Here is a 16,991-nt window from a genome sequence, read left to right as displayed (position 1 = left end):
TTTCGGACGACTGCCGCGGCAGTCGTCTGAAACGCGTAGGCCTAGAGGATACCACCTCTCCACTTCCTACACACCCGGGACATCTTACAACTGGACTTTCCTTTTAATTCACACCAATTAAACTTGGAAAATTTTCCATTTTAACGCTACCGAGCGCTGGACCCTACCTTCCTTCTTTCCCCATTGTTGCTATCCGTGTGCCGACACGAGGATCCGGGCGCTATCTACGACACACTGGAGTGTGTCAGGTGAGCTGGAGATCTCTCCCCATTTTTACTTGTTGCTATATTTGTACTATTGGTGATTTATATTCTGGATCAATAGTGTCTATATATATTCTTATAGGTATTCTAGTCAGAGATAAACACCGGAGGCATGGTCATGTGATTGCATGTGGGACAGGCCTTTATCCATTTGTCCAACACAGATTTTACCCTTGCTATAATTTTCTGATATCTTTTGGGAAAATCAGTTCAGGGTCAGGGCTTAAAACGTAGGATCCGGCTTCTGATTAGTGACATAGCTGTGGGGTAGGGCTCTGTGAGCAGCAACTTGCCTTACAGAAAGAGACAGGTCTGATCTTAGTTTTCTGAGAAGGGTGACGGAAAAAAAAAAAAATCTGGGATACTGCAGCATGATTCATTTTACTTATTTTACAGTTTTAAAAGTTTATGAGACAGGAAAGGCTCAAAGTGAAACTAAAAGAGTTGATGTTTCTTGGGAAGTTTTTTTTCATTCTATTTATAAAATGCTTCGCTATGAACAGGATTCGAACCGGCGCAGGGAGACCCCATTGGATTTAGAGTCCAACACCTTAACCTCTCGGCCACCACAACGTATATTTTGTTTCTTTTCTCTGACATCTTCTGGGAACTGTAGTTCAGGGGCAAGGCCTCAAATATAGGAACAGGCTTTTGATTGGTGAAGGAGACCCTATGAATGTCAATGAGTTTTTATAAGAAGTATGTCAGATACCAGTAATCTGACTTTATTTGGCACAGCTTTAAAGCTTAGACATATCCAGTAAGACAGCAGTACGATAGCGGGGGAAGAAGTACGTTTTTGTCAGCAGTACGATAGTGGGGGAAGAAGTTGAATCGTAAAGCTGGAGTAGAGCATTTACAGATGAAACCCTTCTCTAGGTTTTCCTTAATGTATGAGACATAGCTTCTGTCTCAGGGACAGACAAAGTTTATACCCTGTCCCGAGGAGAAGCAGAATTTGTTACCAGATCAATGGCACAATCTATTTGCCTCCCAGCATTTGCAACACAATCCTACCAGAGATAGGAAGAGGTTGGGAGAGGAAGAAGCAGTGGAAATAAGAGGCATATAATGTATGACATCATATTCTACAGGGAGGTGGAGAGGAGATAACCAAGTGTTCAGAGCATCAACTTAGGCCCCACGCACACGAACGTAAAAACGCCCGTAATTACGGGCCCATAGACTTCTATTGGCCACGGGTACCTTCCCGTTTGCTTACGGGAAGGTGCCCGTGCCGTTGAAAAGAACATGTCCTATTTTTTTATTTTACGGCCCGTGCTACTATACTATATAATGGGAGCACGACCTGTAAAAACGTCCGGCTGCACGTGCCTGTAATTATGGGTTGTAATTACGGACACGGTCGTGTGCATGAGGCCTAAGTCAGAGATAAACACCGGAAGCATGGTCATGTGACTGCATGTGGGACAGGCATTTATCCACTTGTCCAACATAGATTTTACCCGTGCTACGTTTTTCTGATGTCTTTTGGGAAAATCAGTTCAGGGTCGGGGTTTAAAACGTAGGATCCGGCTTATGAGAGAGGATATAGAATTGTATGGCATACTTGAACAGGGATGTAGGATTGTGTCTAGAAGAGCCCCCACACTGGGAAATACTTTATCTCCATCTTTGTATGAATCAGAAAGAAGAAAACCTATTTGGCTACAACAGCATGGTTTCTTCAGGTGCGGTTCACATTAGGGATGCACGATGCATCGAAACTTCGATACTGTTTCGATACTGTGCATGCATCCCCAAACGGTTTGATACCGTTGTTTCATGTATTTCGACACTAAGCTGTGTGGCCGCACAGCTCAGTATAGTAACACATGAATGTATGAGAGTGGGTCTGCGGCTGTGTAATACAGTCATTGCCCCGCTCCTGAGTTCTGACAAGTGTGCGCGGTCAGCATGATGTGATGCGGCCAGCACTGCACTAATGATTGCCGGCAATGAAGACAGAACATGGCGGGCGCTCTGCAAAACACCCCCATGTTCTGCCTTCAGTGCCCCAACCGCCGCTCATAAGCGCAGCGCCGGCCGCATCTCCTCATGCTGACCGCGTGCGCACTTACTGTCAGGAGCAGGGAAATGGCTGTATTACACAGCCGCAGCCCCGCTCTATAACGGCGGAGATCAGAGAAACCTATCATCTCCACCGCTATTCCTGTGAATGCTGCGATCAAAGCAGGAAGTGAAAAGGGGGGATGCCCCTGGATCACGTCACAGGGAATTCCTTTGTTGCAATCGAGGGCCATACCATATATGGGCAGATAGCCCAGGATCTATTGAAAAACGCCAGGGCTCTCTTACCCTATCTCCTGTTAGGGCATACAGAGATATGTCCTAACAACTGCCTGTGTACTATCCATACACAGGCTAATGTACTGGCACATATCTGATATATGTCAGTACATTAAAGTTTAAAAATAAAGTAAAAACATAAAGTAATATTAAATTTGAAAAAATACACACATACCTTTTTTTTTTTACAATAAACATTAAAATAAGTCTCAATAAAACATATACATATTCGGTATTGGCGCGGCCTTAATAACCTGCACAACAATTTGTTTGCGTTATTTATGATGTGTACGCTGTAAAAAATATAAAATAAAAACTTCACTTATTAATGTAAGGCACGAGGTGTGATGAATTTAACCTCCATGTGCCTTACATTAGTAGTAATTAACCCCATCATGTACCTTACACATTAACCCATTATGACTGAGAAACATGATGGGGTTAATTACTATTAATGTGAGGCACGTTCAAAATTCATCATCACACCTCGCGCCTCACATCAGAAAATGGAAGAACTTTTTTTTTTATTACTGTTGGCAAAGTATAGTTTTGGTATCTAAATCGCAATACTACATGAAGTATCGGTATCGAAGTCCAAATTCTGGTATCGTGACATCCCTAGTTCACATCCCTGCAAAGTATGCACTTATTTTCATCCCAGTAAGAATTTTCATCATTCCAGTGGAGAGAGAATTTTTCCCATAAATGAGTACACTAATTGTAATAGTGAACTGGTGGTATATGTCATTGAATGCAAAGAATGTAAACTCATGTATATAGGTTGTACTACCCGTAAGTTCAAAACTCGAATTCTGGAGCATTTGGGATACATCAGAAATCCGACCCTATCTAGTATTTCTAATGTAGCAAAATGTTTCATTTTTTGCCATAACAGATCTGCCAAACGTTCTGCTCATATGCAATAGAAAATCAAAACCACAGTGAGAGGGGGCAATCAAAAACACACCCTCCTGGATAGGGATGCCTTCTGGATATACCATTTAGATACAAGGGTTCCAAAGGGCTTGAATTAGAGAAATTAGCTAATGTTTCATTACTGATACTGACATATTCTTTTTCTCTTCACATCATAATGTTCGTTTTGACATTACTGAATTGAGATCTGGATCGCTTTCTTCTCTTTATATGATAAAAAAAATTATTGTTAGTAACTTTAACATTTAAAATCTAATATCTTATGTTCAACATTAGACTTTATTCATTATTTTATTAATGTTTTTAAATGAAATTTCTGTAGACACCATGCATTTGTATGTGCTGACCTTTCCAATCTCTGGCCCAAAAATTCCAGCAAAACTATATCGGTAATAATGTTATCTATTTAATATTTAACAAATTAGGCACTGTTCACACTGAGGCTTTGTTTTTTTGCCGCTTTTTTTAACACGATGCAAAATACGCACAAAAAAAGGCGTCAAAGGACACCTGTGGTGCATATCTATCCCCCAAAAAAAGCGGAGTTGATTGATTTTTTTTAGGCAGAATTTCCTGCGTGCAGAATGCTCCATGTGAAAAGAGCCCTACAAAAACACATATTTTAAGAATGTTTTATTCATTATAAATATTTACCTGATACTATACATTCAGTTAGGCCCCTATCTCAAGTTATGTGCAACACATTGGAATAGGTATAACATGTGCTATACAAACTTATTAGCAAAGCAGGTGTATATTTACCTTTTGTTTCGTTTGGGCAACAAATGGTTAATTGGCTGGATTTCCCTTCAGCTTTCTCTACCCTATGTAACCAGGGATTGGGCAAAAGGTGGTTATGGGAGTTCCCATACCTGCGATTGCACATACAAATGCAGGGTGGAACAGTAAAGTTGTATGACATGCCATGATTAAGACCGAGTCAAACGGTTGAAACGCGTAAGCTCTGTGCATCCACCCCTCTGTGCTTGTGTAAGTTTTAAATGTTTGTTCAATAAAGTGGAAGATTTTTCCTTTTAAACTCAGCGCCGGATCGAAATTTTTTCTTCCTTTGCATCATGATTGAACCGAGTGCCACAGCGCAGCGAAAAACACGAGTTGTTTAAAAAACGTCTGAAAATCAGGAACGCTTTTCCCTTCAAAACAGCTCCGTATTTTTAGATGTTTTTGAGTTTGTGTGTGCACATACCCTAAGACTGGTAGAGGAACTTTCGGATGTTGCCTATAGACGAGAAAGAAAGGAGAAGATTGCGTAGATTCCCCTGTATGATTATTGTAGAAAAATTCTGCCCATGGAAGGAGAAGGTACAATCATCTTGCAGGGGAGAAATAAAATATGTATGCACATATATACATTGTAACACTCACCTATACACCCATAAATACACTGTAAGGCCGGATTCACACGAGCGTGTGCGTTTTGCGCATGCAAAAAACGCAGCGTTTTGCGTGCGCAAAAGGCACTTAACAGCTCCATGTGTCATAATCATATGGTGCGAGGCTGCGTGCATTTTGCGCAGCCGTCATCATTATGACACTCTGTTTGTATGTTTGTAAACAGAAAAGCACGTGGTTCATACTTTTCACTGCTGATGCGCGAATTACCCGCGTCCCACGGAAGTGCTTCCGTGTGGTGCGCGTGATTTTCACGCACCCATTGACTTCAATGGGTGCGTGATGCGCGAAAAGCGCACAAAGAACGGACATGTCGTGAGTTATACGCAGCGGACTCACGCTGCGTAAAAATCACGGACTGTCTGCACGGCCCCATAGACTAATATAGGTCCGTGCGAGGCACGTGAAAATCACGTTCTTCTGAATAAGCCCTAACACTCACCTATACACACATATATACACTGTAACACTCACCTATGCACACATATATACACTGTAACACTCACCTATACACACATATATACACTGTAACACTCACCTATACACACATATATACACTGTAACACTCACGTATACAAACATATATACACTGTAACACTCACCTATACACACATATATACACTGTGACACAAAAACACACACTTACCTTCTCTGCAGGATTTCTCTCACAGGGGGTGGTGGTGGGCACACCTCAGTAATCTGACCTTTATTAGGACAGACTCCTACACCTAAAAGGGGTTGCCCACTTTTAATTTGTTTCATAAATTTTTTTTATAGAATAGGAAATCATATAGATTTCTAATATATACGTACCGGTATTTAAAATTCGGATCACATACCTTTCTTACACCTGTGTAGTTGCCTTTGTCTAAAAAAATTGTATAGTCCACAGCTTATTCCATAGAAACGCACCCATAGGACAACTGAATGGACTAAAGATGGCATCAGTCATGTGACACACATCTTGTGACCCCTGGTATTCAGGTAACACTGTCCAGGTATATAACAGGTGAATTATAAGTTATTGAGCAGCAGAAGTTATAAAGTATTTCTACCTACAGCGACATCTCCTCGTCATATCCGTCATGTCTGTGAGGAGCCGCTCTTACATTCTTCTCCTGTCTCCTCTGTGTGTTTTTTATTAATATTTAACTTTATGAACAACATGACAACATCCCCTAGAGACAGGCAGCCATTTTATAAATCATTTAGAGGCAGTGACTACAGGCAGTGAAGTTTGTTGTTCATCATTATTCCACCATTACTCCTATTCACTTATCCCATGGATGTGTCTTCTATGTGGCCCCAACATATGTATGTCATGTAACCCTGCTGCTGACTGAATGCTAGGGGTCACATGATGAGTGTGTGGGGGTCACATGATGTGTGTGTGGGGGGGTTCCCTTTTGTGTGTGGGGGGGTCACATGATATGTGTGTGAGAGGTCACATGATGTGTGTGTTGGGGGTCACATGTGTGTGTGTTGGGGTTCACATGTGGGTGTGTGGAGGTCAAATGATGTGTGTGGGGGGGTCACATAATGTGTGTGTGTGTGGTAGGTCATATGATGTGTGTGGGGGGTCACATGATGTGTAGGAACTGGTCACATGATGTGTGTGTGGGGGGGGGGTCACATGACTGATGCCATGTTTAATCATATTCAGTTAGCCCGTGGATATACCATTCTACTGTGACAGGGGCCTCATGCACTATAAGAAATGTGTGTGAGCAGAATCTCTAATACATTTATATTTGAAAACTGAAAAATGTCATATTCTACAAATGAAGGAAAAACAAAACAAAACTGGACGACCCCTTTAAATGTGGTGTTATTCTTTTCCAGTTGTCTTTCCATGTTCTCTATAGTCAGAATACATGTAAATAGTGATGGGACATGGGCAGTGGTATAAAGTTTGGGTCACATGTCTTTGGTTGAACACATATTCACAATATGGAAAGGACAAGACACTGCTGAGTGTCAGGATCTCCTGTTTACTAGACCGGCACTTTACCCAAATAATCCATAGCGTCGTATTTATGTCCTAATAAAGCTTCATTCTCTTCAAGGTAACAGAAACTGTATTCTTAATCTGGGGGCTAACTATCGGCTTCCCTTAGAAGACAACAAAACATGCATAGATAAATATATCATTTTTTCAACAGAATAACTAGTGAAACGTCTTTATAATTTCTAATACAATTCCAGGAGGTTTTTCCCGTTACTTGATCTTTTTGTCGGACATTGAACCTGTGACATGTAAACATTGATCTGACAAATGTCACCTGAGCAAAGTATCAGAGGTAACGATCAATTTACTGGAACATCTTCACCATATGGAAAGGACAAGACACTGCTGAGACGTGAACTCAGGATCCTGTTTACTAGACCGGCGCTTTATCCAAGTCCCAGCTCCAATATAAAACCCTCCAGAAGTCACACCGTCTATCTAATAAAAGTCACTGTATTGCTGATTAAGGAGTGACGTCACGTCCAGTATTGGCAGGCAGTGGCCCGCTATCAGCACCAGGATCTACATTTAAAGTAAAATCTATTTATGGGATAAAAAATGGTCATTCGGACACAGACTGAAGTTTAACGGCGCTGTATAAATGTTGGACGCAGAACAATATGACAATATTTTGTGCACTATTAGATATAGGAAACTAGAGTCCGGTGCCGGCGACATCTTCTCCATGAGATGATTAATTATTTTCATCATGTCTATCATATTCATTAGCCTTGTGGGCTCCTAGGGGGTCTGTGGGGGTCATGGATGCATTTTTATGATTATTATGGACCTTCCCTCCAGGTTTGATTTGAATTTTAAAAATAAAGCAACTATGTACAGTATATAGTAGTATATTGGACGGAGAGCACCAGTGTATTATAAATCTGGAAAATGTGTCGTCATCTGTCGCTTCTTGTGGGTTTTTTCAATATCAACATCCTGACTGTAAATACATTGTATTGTCACCCAACATAGTTGATCAAATCGTAGTCCATGTTTCTTAGGACTCCACAATGAATAGTTTGTGGTAATCTCTGCTGTTCCCCTTTAAGAAGATTATCGCGTGGGCAGGGGGGTGGGTATAGCAGTTTCTCGCCAGATAATGGCGAGAGTCCGCACCTGTCACGCAGCCTCTGAAGAGGAGGTTTAGCTTCCTCTTTTTGCCATGGTTAGTTTTTTCTAATGAAAGTCATATGTAGCTGCAATTTTTGAGTCAGTTCCTCCACTGCAGCCATTTCTAACCTATAAAGTAGTTGATTCGTCTCATGGTTTTGGATTATTTATACTAAATCAGTCCACTATTGAGCACCTTAAAAACACAAGGAGTTGCTGACTGCTGAGATTCGAAATCTCCTGTTTACGAGACAGGCGCTTTAACCATCTAAGCCACAGCACCGACACATTTTTCGTTTATTAGGTAATTTTTTTCTGGTAATAATATTGTATTAACTTAAAATAGAGTTTTTATTTGTGATCGCCACTATCTCGTAAATATTGCTATATTACATGTCGATTTTTGGGTCCGGCTTGCGTTACGACAATCTTTAGCGGTGGAGCGTTTTTCTTTACGGAGGGAGTTATTTTTTGCGTATTTTTTACTTATTTCAAATTTTTTCACTTTGTATTTTTTATAATTAATCTAGAACGGACACGTGTGAAAAGGGTATCAAAGGACTTAGTGGAGAAATCGGTCAGAACACAGGGCTTAACACAAAAATCTACCCCTCAACGGGATACTTGTCCCATCAGATAATAATAAGGTTGGATTCACACGAGCATGTTCGATCCGTAAATGATGGAACGTATTTCGGACCGAACACACTGCAGGGAGCTGGGCTCCTAGCATCATAGTTATGTATGACGCTAGGAGTCCCTGCATCTCCGTGGAACTACTGTCCCGTACTGAAAACATGATTACAGTACGGGACAGTTGTCCTGCAACGAGGCAGGGACTCCTAGCGTCGTACATAATTATGATGCTAGGAGCCCGGCTCCCTGCAGTGTGTTCGGTCCAGGACTTGCGGCCGAAATATGTTACGTCCTTTACGGATCGAACATGCTCGTGTGAATCCAGCCTAAGGGTATGTTCACACGCCCCGAATTACGTCCGAAAATAGCGCCTCAATAGCGCTGACAAACATCTGCCCATTGAAAGCAATGGGCAGACGTTTGTCTGTTCACATGAGGCGTAATTTACGCGCCGCTGTCAAATGATGGCGCTTAAATAGACGCCCGCGTCAAAGAAGTGACCTGTCACTTCTTTGGCCGTATTTGGAGCCGTTATTCATTGACTCCAATGAATAGCAGCGCCAATTACGTCCGTAATGGACACGCCGTTCAAGCGCCTGCACATGCCGTTACGGCTGAAATTACAGGGATGTTTTCAGGCTGAAACATCCCCGTAATTACAGCCGTTACGGACGCCCTCGTGTGAACATACCCTAAGAGTGAAGTAAATGACTTGGATTACACCATTACTCCCAGCATTTTCACTAACAGATCTTTTAGACTCTGAAATAGCGGAGGTCCCTGAATATTTTGCTGTATGGGGCCCAGACATTCCTGATGGTGACCCTCCTCTTCAATGTTCCCTGCTGTGAGTGGTCAGGTCCCCTGGCACATCCGTTTACACACCCATGTGATGATTTCTCATAAGAGCAGCCGATCAATCACTGACCACTGCAGTGACATGTCAATCATAGCAATGACATTATTGTTGTAGAGCCTGTGCCTTCTGAAGGATCCTCTGATATCCTGGTGGGCCAGTGCAGTACTTTATACTAATGCTCCTGAATCCTTTTCAGAAAGTGAGGTGGCAGCCAATGTCGTGACCAGGAGAGTCTGAGCATTAACCCCTTCACGACTGCCGTACTGTTATATAAGCTCCAACTTCCGATGTCCCATGCAGTTGTAACATATATAAACGTTGGTAGCCTGGAACGGCTTTAAGCCCTTCCCGCTTTGGCCACTTTTGACCTTCCTGACAGAGCCTCATTTTTCAAATCTGACATGTTTCACTTTATGTGGCAATAACTTCTGAATGCTTTTACCTATCCAAGCGATTCTGAGATTATTTTCTCGTGACACATTGGACTTTAAGTTAGTGGTAAAATTTGGTCGATACATTAAGTATTTAATTGTGAAAAACACCCAAATTTAGCGAAAAATTGCAAAAATGTGCATTTTTCTCAATTTAAATGTATCTGCTTGTAAGGGCGGATTTACACGAACGTGTAATACGTCCGTGCAACGCGCGTGTTTTTCACGCGCATCGCACGGACCTATGCTAGTCTATGGGACAGTGCAGACTGTCAATGATTTGTGCGCAGCGTGTAGCCCGCTGCGTAAAACTCACGACAGGTCCTATTTTTCTGCGTTTTTCAAGCATCACGCACCCATTGTAGTCAATGGGTGCGTAAAAATCACGCGCACCACATGGAAGCACTTCCGTGGGACGCACGTGATTCGTGCAACAGCAGTCAAAAGTATGTTTGCAAACAGATAAGCACCACGTGCTTTTCTGTTTACAAACATCCAAACAGAGTGTCAAAATGATGGCGGCTGCGCGAAAATCACGCAGCCGCACATCCTATGTGATGACACAAGGAGCTGTTAAGTGCCTTTTGCGCACGCAAAACGCAGCATTTTTTGCGTGCGCAAAAATGCACACGCTCGTGTAAATCCGCCCTAAGACAGATAGTTATACCACACAAAATTGTTGCTAATTAACATCCCCCATATGTCTACTTTAGATTGGCATTGTTTTTTGAACATTATTTTATTTTTCTAGGATTTTACAAGGCTTAGAACTTTAGCAGCAATTTCTCACATTTTCAAGAAAATTTCAAAAGGCTATTTTTAGAGGGACCAGTTCAGTTGTGAAGTGGCTTTTAGGGCCTTATACATTAAAAAACCCCAATAAGTCACCCCATTTTAAAAACGTCACCCCTCAAAGTATTCAAAAAGGCATTTAGAAAGTTTCTTAACCCTTTAGACATTTCGCAGGAATTAAAGCAAAGTAGAGGTGAAATTTACAAAGTTCATTTTTTTTTGCAGAAATTCATTTTTAATCCATTTTTTTTTGTAATACAGAAAGTTTCACCAGAGAAATGCAACTCAATATTTATTGCCCAGTTTCTGCAGTTTTAGGAAATCTCCCACATGTGGCCCTAGTGTGGTAATGTACTGTAGCACCGGCCTCAGAATCAAAGGAGCACCTAGAGGATTTTGGGCCTCCTTTCTAATAGAATATATTTTAGGCACCATGTCAGCTTTGAAGAGCTACTGTGGTACCAATACAGTGGAAACCCCCCAAAAAAGACCCCATTTGGGAAACGACACCCCTCGAGGAATTTATTTAGGGGTATAGTAAGCATTTGACCCAACAGCTTTTTTGCAGAAATTTTTGGAAGTAGGCCATGAAAAGAAATATTTTTTTTTCCATTTCCACAAGGACTAAAGGAGAAAAAGCACCACAAAATTTGTAAAGCAATTACGGCAGGGTTTAGAAGGGAAAGAGCGCCATTTGGCTTTTGGAACTCAAATTTAGCAGGAATGGTTTGAGAGGCCATGTCGCATTTGCAAAGCCCCTGAGGGGACAAAACAGTTGAAACCCCCAATAAGTGACCCCATTTTGGAAACTATACACCTCAAGGAAATTATCTAGGGGTATAGTGAGCATTTTGACCCCACAGGTGTTTTACAGAAATTATTGGAAGTAGGTCATGAAAATGAAAATCTACATTTTTTTCAAAGAAAATGTAGGCTTAGCTAATTTTTTTTCATTTCCACAAGGACTAAAGGAGAAAAAGCACCGCAACATTTGTAAAGCAATTTCTCTTGAGTAAAACAATACCTGATATTTGGTCATTAAACTGCTGTTTGGACATACGGTAGGGCTCAAAAAAGGAGCACCATTTGGCTTTTGGAATGTTTTCTTGGAGCCATGTCACATTTGCTGAGCCCCTGTAGTACTAGTTTAGTTGAAACACCACAAAAGTGACTCCGTTTTGGAAACTGTACCCCCTAAGGAATCATCTAGGGGTATAATGAGAATTTTGACCCCAAAGGTTTTTTTGCTGAATTAATTAGAATTTAGCGGTGAAAATGAAAGATTTAATTTTTTTACAATAAGATGTAGTTTTAGATCAACATTTTTCATTTTCACAAGGAAGAAGAAAAAGCCCCCAACATTTGTAAAGCAATTTCCCCCGAGTACAGCAACACCCCATATGTGGTTATGAACAGCTGTTTACATATATGGGAGGGTTCAGAAGGGAAGGAGTGGTATTTGACATTTGGAGCGTAGATTTTTCTGGAATGGTTTGCGGACGCAATGCCGCATTCGCAAAACCCCTGATGTACCAAAAAAAGTGACCCTATTTAAGAAACGACACCCCTAAAATCATTTATCAAGGGGTGCAGTGAGCATTTAGACCCCACAGGTGATTTTAATATGGAGTGGATGATGCAAAGTGAAAATATAAATTTTTCCTCTTCTCTGCCTATTCACCGCACAATATGTTGTGCCCAGCTTGTGCCGCTGGAGAATCTTACCTCATAAACTGTTAAGTGGGTTCTCCCGGGTTTTGTAATGCCTTACTTGTGGACGCAAACTGCTGTTTGGCTACACTGTAAGTCTTAGAAGGGAGGGAGCGCCATTTGGAGTGTGGATTTTGCTTGGTAGTAGTTTTGTTTGAGTATTACTGGTTATTCAGTTTATAATGTGGGGGCATATGTAAGCTTTACATCATTGAATGCACAAGCTGCAATTTAAAATATGTGGGATGTACTAAGAGAAAATTCAAAATCCGTATTTTAGAGCATCTAGGGTATATAAGAAATCCTAATATTGTGAGTATTTCTAACGTAGCTAGACATTTTATTTCTTGCCATAATAGGTGCGTCAATTCCTTTTGCACCTATGCAATTGAGAAAATTAGGGGAACAACTAGAGGGGGAGATCTCAGACACCTCCTTCTAACCAGGGAGGCTTTTTGGATCTATAACTTGGAAACTCGATCTCCATGTGGTCTAAATCTCAAGAAAGAATTAATGTTTCATTACTAAACATTAAAAAATTAAAGAAAATATCCAATGCTCCCCATATTCTAGTCCCAGACATGCTTAGTTTAAACCAACATCCCAGGGATATATATACCCACTCGATATTCTAGTTTCGGATTTGCTCAGATTCAATTAACATCGGTTAGCAGCCATCCCAGGGTTATAACAACAAACATGGAATAAAGTCAAATTTCTATCCATCAATAGATTTTTCACCATCTAAATTTTGAGGTCCTCCAGATTGTCCCCTTTTTTTTTCTATGATTAATGGAAAATATTCTTCTCAAATAAAATAAAAAGATGGAACCAAATATAACCTCTACTAAGAACAACCTTAATCTTTTTTTTCTTGAACTAAACAATTGATAACATGACTACTTACATCAGAATAGTAGTATTATAATATAACACTTTTAATTCAGGTTTCAAACACATACTCGACGAACTAAATTTAAAAACACTGTTCACACTGTTATTTTCTTTATATATATATATATATATATATATATATATATACTCTACACTATTCAGATATATAAACTATGAGGAGCATTGATAATGCAAGAAATACAAAAAATAAATCAAAATATAACCTACCATACAGACGGGGCGTTTTCTGGTTTGGTTCCTGGAGCGGCGTTTTTGTCCAACGACGGTTCTCTCCGAATGTTGACACAACATAAAGAAAGAGGGAGGGGGATAAATATAGATATGATTCAGAAAGAAACAATCTGAATTATAATATGAATTTTTTCATGTAAACCCGGCTTTTTATTCACAATTTTATATATATATAATTCACCTTTGTTTTATAAGTGTAGGACAAATATCCCTATCATGTATATGCTAAAAACATATCGCTAAAATACAGTTTATTAAAAACTACAGCAATACCTGATATATCACCTAGAAAAACAAGAGAATTTCTGGTCTCGTGAGTGCCTTTTTCACATTAGAAAGTACTTTCCTCTTCAATTCTTAATTCACAGACAATGCATCTCATTTAAAAAAAAAAAGCTACATACACAAATAAACATATCACACACTGTCTCAACTTTATTGGATAAATATAATTGATCACTGCATCGCATTTTGCATTGTCTCCATGTCTATGTTTTTACGTTTACTATCACTGTTTGTTGTATCCTAAGAGTATTCATATTTTTATATGCCCCTTTTTGTGCTTTGTTTTCTACTTCGCTGGTAATACAATATATTACTGAACATTTAACCAGTTTATATATGAAGTCCTCATGGACATTACCAATATTCAGTGTTTACATAAACAATTCTATGCATTATAAACAAATTGTTAATACCAAAAAATTCCTATACACAGGAGTATATCGACAAATTTTACCTATGTCCAAATCACTTGGGACTACTCCCTCGGAAGTTACACCTACCAATTACCTATGTCCAATTACCAACCTTTTCTAATTGCCAGCGATGCATATTAGGCAGACAAACACATAGGGCTCTCATATTTTCTGCCATAATTAAGAGCACTGCTTGTGCTTGAAACGCGTAGGCATGGGTAACAACCCAGTACTACTCTCCACCTTGAGACTGCGTCTCCTTTTCACTTTTAACCAATTTCTCCAATAAAAGTGGGAATACCATTTCCCTTTTAAACTCCACACAGCGCTGGATCAACTCTTCTTCTGTTTTGCACTACTTACCGCGGGCCGTCGCGGGGATCAGAGCGAGGTGTCTGGAGACGCACAAACCGGTGAGCTGGAGGTTTCCTCTCTTTCTTATTTCTTTCAACGGTAGGATATTTAAGCTTTCTTGTCCCGAACGTGAAGCTATGAGAGAGTATAGCCAGGAATGCCTGGCCAAGGGTTACATTCGCCCCTCTACTTCTCCGGTAGGTGCTGGCTTCTTTTTTTGTAGGGAAGAAGGATGGTGGTCTTAGGCCGTGCATCGATTACCGAAACTTGAATAAGGTCACTGTGAGGAACCAGTATCCCCTTCCTTTGATTCCTGATCTCTTCAATCAGGTTCAGGGGGCCCAATGGTTCTCTAAGTTTGATCTTCGGGGGCTTATAACCTTATCCGCATCAGAGAGGGGGATGAGTGGAAGACTGTGTTTAACACGCCCGAAGGTCATTTCGAATACTTCGTCATGCCCTTTGTGTTGTGTAATGCTCCCGCGGTCTTCCAGAATTTCATAAATGAGATTTTAGATAAGAGACACAAAACACGGCGCCACATAGTGTAGATTACCAAGGGTAAGAGGATGCAAAATCCCGAAGTCCAATTAGGTGCTCACCTAGAATCAAAGGACAACGAACGGTGGAGAGAAAGGTTGCTGCTGCTGCCAGGACTCGGTGCCGGTGTTCCACGGAAGACCGCAAATGTAATGCTGATATACAGAAAAAAATTGAGTCTCCAAGGCGCTGCTGCACGGGGAAGCAATTAGCAAGCGAAGTATCAGGTATAAGTGATTAATTAGAAACAGGGCTACGCGTTTCAATGCCGCACCGGCATCTTCATCAGGCCATCACTTGGCCTGATGAAGATGCCGGTGCGGCATTGAAACGCGTAGCCCTGTTTCTAATTAATCACTTATACCTGATACTTCGCTTGCTAATTGCTTCCCCGTGCAGCAGCGCCTTGGAGACTCAATTTTTTTCTGTATATCAGCAATAAATGAGATTTTAAGAGACTACCTGGGGGTATTTCTTGTAGTGTACCTTGATGACATACTTGTGTTTTCCAAGGACTGGTCCTCCCACATTGAGCATGTCAGGAAGGTGCTCCAGGCCCTTCGGGAAAACAAACTCTTTGCTAAAACCGAAAAATGTGTGTTTGGGGTGCAGGAGATACAATTTTTGGGTCAAATCCTCACTCATAGTGAATTCCGCATGGACCCTGCCAAGGTTCAGGCTGCGGCTGAATGGGTCCAACCTGCCTCCCTGAAGGCGTTACAGTGCTTCCTGGGGTTTGCTAATTATTACAGGAGATTTAGTGCTAACTTTTCGGTCATCGCTAAGCCTCTTACGGATCTTACTCACAAAGGTGCTGATCTCCTCCACTGGCCTCCGGAGGCGGTCCAGGCTTTTGAGGTCCTTAAGAAGTGCTTTATCTCGGCCCCAGTGCTGATTCAGCCTATCCAAATGGAGCCATTCAACGTGGAGGTTGACGCCTCCGAGGTGGGAGTGGGTGCTGTCTTGTCCCAGGATACCAGGTCTCCCACCCATCTCCGTCCCTGTGCCTACTTCTCCAGGAAGCTCTCACCCACTGAGAGTAATTATGACATTGGCAACCACGAGCTCTTAGCCATTAAATGGGCATTTGAAGAGTGGCGCCACTTCCTGGAGGGGGCTAGCGGGATAACGGTCCTTACCAACCACAAGAATCTGGTTTTCCTAGAATCTGCCCGGAGGCTAAACCCGAGACAAGCTCGATGGGCATTGTTTTTTACTAGATTCAACTTTTTGGTCACCTATAGGGCTGGGTCTAAAAATATTAAAGCTGATGCACTGTCGCGTAGCTTCATGGCCAGCCCTCCTTCGGAGGAAGATCCTGCTTGTGTTTTGCCTCCAGGTATAATCATTTCCTCTGTTGATTCTGACTTAGTCTCCGAAATTGCGGCTGATCAAGGTTCAGCTCCCGGGAACCTTCCTGAGAACAAGCTGTTTGTTCCCCTGCAATTCCGGCTAAGGGTACTCAGGGAAAATCATGATTCTGCTCTATCTGGCCATCCAGGCATCCTGGGTACCAAGCACCTCATTGCCAGAAACTATTGGTGGCCTGGGTTGCCTAAAGACGTTAAGGCCTACGTCGCCGCTTGTGAAATTTGTGCTAGGTTCAAGACTCCCAGGTTCTGACCAGCGGGCTTACTATGTTTTTTGCCCATTCCCCAGAGACCTTGGACCCATATCTCCATGGATTTTATCACCGATCTGCCTCCATCTCAAGGCAAGTCGGTGGTGTGGCTTGTAGTAGACCGCTTAAGTAAGATGTGCCACTTTGTGCCCCTCAAGAAA

At 41.4% G+C, this 16,991-nt stretch overlaps 1 pseudogene; it reads right to left on the bottom strand.

The window, feature by feature from the left end:
- LOC142700497 (uncharacterized) overlaps positions 1–16,991 on the bottom strand; it is a 330,989-nt pseudogene that overhangs the window by 235,570 nt on the left and 78,428 nt on the right.

Source organism: Rhinoderma darwinii, chromosome 1 (assembly GCF_050947455.1).
Source record: "Rhinoderma darwinii isolate aRhiDar2 chromosome 1, aRhiDar2.hap1, whole genome shotgun sequence".
Lineage (NCBI taxonomy): Eukaryota > Metazoa > Chordata > Amphibia > Anura > Rhinodermatidae > Rhinoderma > Rhinoderma darwinii.
Note: the sequence above shows the minus strand (reverse complement) of the source record. Positions and strands in the feature narration are given on the sequence as shown.